Source organism: Mizuhopecten yessoensis, unplaced genomic scaffold (genome assembly GCF_002113885.1).
Source record: "Mizuhopecten yessoensis strain PY_sf001 unplaced genomic scaffold, ASM211388v2 scaffold11059, whole genome shotgun sequence".
Classification (NCBI taxonomy): Eukaryota; Metazoa; Mollusca; class Bivalvia; order Pectinida; family Pectinidae; genus Mizuhopecten; species Mizuhopecten yessoensis.
In genome coordinates this window covers 1,253,079-1,256,402 of record NW_018408858.1, presented here as the reverse complement: position 1 = coordinate 1,256,402, position 3,324 = coordinate 1,253,079, and the positions used below count along the sequence as shown (strand labels likewise).

The window sequence follows — 3,324 nt, the reverse complement described above, 5'->3', positions numbered from 1 at the left end:
CTATGTACATTTGGTGTTGTTTCACTCGTTTACAAATCTATTGCGTGTTCATTCCATGCTATGCCACTTTTCATTCCATGCTATGCTAGTTTTACCGATCGCGATTTCGACATCGTTTATGATGGAGCCGCTTGTCGTCTTAATGAGGAACTAAAATTCTAGAATTCATTCTAGAATTTTAGTTCTCATTAAGACAACAGCCGGCGCTTAAATCGCCAACGAAATCGCGGAAAATAATGCTCGCTCCCTTAAACCGGAAACATACCCGATTATGGCAGTAGATTTTGGAAAATGCAGTCGACAGTGCGGTAAGTCTTGGTTATGCCATCAATTGAACTGTAATCTATTTAGGTTTGAGCCAAAATTGTTTGTAGCGTAGCAGAAAATCGTCATCTTTATAGTTAGGATGCCGTAGCCATAACGAAATCCCACAAGTATTTGGTAACTGGCAAAATGTTAACCCTGCACTCAGCTGGGGTTCGTTACAAATGCATGTCTGAAATACAGAACTGATATTGCCATTATTGGTGCTGTCATAGCTTGACAAAGGGACAAGTCGGTCTTGTGTAGAAAGTAAAACTTTGATATCAAGTATCCAATCACAAGTGCTTGAAATTCTGACTGTAAATTGAGACAAAAATCTTATAAAAAAATAAGGCTATTAGTCTACTACAAAAAAAGAAGCAATACCCTTATGTTTTATATGATTTTTATCTCAATATTTACAGTAAGGATTTCAAATACCTCGGAACCATATGTACATTTCGTTCCTGTTCATGCTTCATAATTAATTTTGATAAATTTGAGAAGTGGATGCAAATTTCATATTCAGAACAGCATACAGTGATCAGCTGTACAGTTGTAATTAAAACTAACAGCCTGAAATTAGCATAAAAATCAAGATTTAAATTTTCTACTGTTCATAGATCGTGATGACATCAGATTCAATCAAGTATGCCTCATTCGAGGAAAATGTGCATAACCCTGGCCTGCCCATTTGCATTTGTTGCAGATGACATATTAAAACTTGTCTCATAGATGATAAATCTATAGCTATAGTTCATGGGAACAGTGGTTATTGAATGATATTGGATGTCAATATTGTTGACCAATTAGCAAACATATCTTTGATTTAAGTTAATTTGAAATACTTGTTTTAAGTCGTTATCATTTTTTCTCATGTGCATTATGTACAACATTTAGCAAATATTACTGAAATCTCAATGACATAATTGTTGTAGGTCTGGTTCGGTAAGCATGAAGTGTTATGAAGTGCCAGTTTGCCAACCTGATCACTTGTTTATGACAGCAGACCGTCTACTTCCTTGATACCCTGAACAACTCCTACAGTGAAGAGGCATTTCCTGAACAATGGAGGTAGAACATATCATGTATCATGTTTCACAATGTTTGAAACTGTTTATATGCTGGTATATATCATATGTGTAAATTATTATTAGGTCACCACCCGTCTGTATACTTTAAGATATTTTCTTAAGAACCGGGGAATGAATCTTTTTAAACTTGGTAAGCTTCATCCTTGGTGTCCACTTGTCCTGAAGTCGAACAGCTCAGTGGATTTTGACTACATTTGGCCTGGAGTTCGAGTATCCTTGGTCAAAGGGGACCCAATTTTGTATAAACAGAGGGTGTGACCCTCCTGGGGGCAGAGGAGCGGGGTCCAATAGGGGGGAAATATTGATAAGTGTTTAAATTATTCTCTTTCAATATGCTGAGAGACAGAGCCTATAGTTGCAGTACATGATGTATTTAATCAGAATATGTTCCCGTGGTTGTTTCAATATCCAGTTGAGGGATTCAGGCCCTCTAGGCCTCTTGTTTGTCTCTTTATTTTTTTTTACATCTAATGGTAACTAGTGATGGGCCAATACTTGATAATATGACTCAAAATTGATAAGCTTGCCTTTTCAATTATTGATTACGGGTACAAATTCCATAATTTGATCTGTCCATTACTGAACTCAAGTGTCAAATGTAGATTGTAAGTCTGAGCTATTTATTTTGTTAAAGGCTTAACAAAAATAAATCAGGTTGGCTTCCTGTTACATGTTAAGTGATTCCTTGAAATTTTACCAAAATAATAGGTAGGCATAAAAAAATAGGATGGTTTCCTGTTACATGTCTGAACAAAAATAGGAATTAGGGTTGGGTACATGTACATGTAGTTAATGTTTTTTCCTTTTTCACAACGCTTATGTAGGAAGTGATTCTGACTTTAACAGTGCTTCCTTGAAATTTGACAAAAAATAGAGGAGGCACAAATCATTAGGGAGGGTAACTGGAAACAAACAACATTTCTTGTTTGGCTCAATATTTATTATATGATTGATGTTATAGTTAATTATGTAAAATACTGAAGCAGGAAACCTAATGTATAGTTAACAACTCTGTCTATTGATTCAGTAATTAAGCACCATAAAATTATAGACTTCATAATTATGCAATCATTCATCCATCAGTTTACTACTTCCAGTAAACTGACCATCGGATATGCTTTTGAAACCAGATGCCTGTCACTTAGGTGACATTTAATGCAAAGACATATTAAACACACTACAATTAAACTTCATGCTGATCAATAAAAGAATTTAATATTTTGTTAAGTTACCTAAATGGAATGTCAAGATTTATATGGATAACCCGTCATAGTTTTAACTTGTTATTTGAATTGTCCTCTTTATTCAGCGACATCCTCGAGACACAATAACAGAAGCTTTCTAAAGACATGCAAACCATGAGATGGAAACTTGCTTTGTAATTCACTACCAGTGACTGGCAGTCCTGAAACAGGTGGTTAGCTTAAGTATATTCAAAATGAGGTGTTATTAAACACAGTTTCGAAGTTCCATAGTGAGATCTGTATATATATTTAAAATATATGTTTCTTCTATGAAATGGTGCTGATGTATTCAAGGTATGAACCAACTTTTAGTCAAATTTCAAAATTTGAATGGGTGACCTCGCAGAGTATATATTGCTATTCTCCCACAAAAGCTTATCATACAGTTACAACTGTCATATCTATAGTGTCTATGTCTGATTCATGACAATATTGTTTTTTATTAGCTCACCTGGCCCTTCGGTGAGCTTATGCGATGGTTCAGCGTCCGTCGTCCGGTGTCAATATTTTACTTTTAACAACTTCTTCTTAATAACCAAAAGGCCTAGGGTGATGAAATTTGGCCAGAAGCAAACTAGTATAAAGGGCTACCAAGTTTGTTAAAATAAATGACCTTCACCTATTTTCAAGGTCACAGGGGTCATATATGTTAAAAACTTTAAACAACTTCTTCTGAATAACCA

The 3,324-nt window shown here is 35.1% G+C and overlaps 1 long non-coding RNA gene across 1 annotated transcript; it reads left to right on the top strand.

The window, feature by feature from the left end:
- Positions 1-228: 228 nt before the first annotated feature.
- LOC110465179 lies at positions 229-2,842 on the top strand. The gene is made up of 3 exons (XR_002464584.1): positions 229-308; positions 1,242-1,377; positions 2,707-2,842. It is a non-coding gene; the product is annotated as an uncharacterized LOC110465179 (long non-coding RNA).
- Positions 2,843-3,324: the final 482 nt, after the last annotated feature.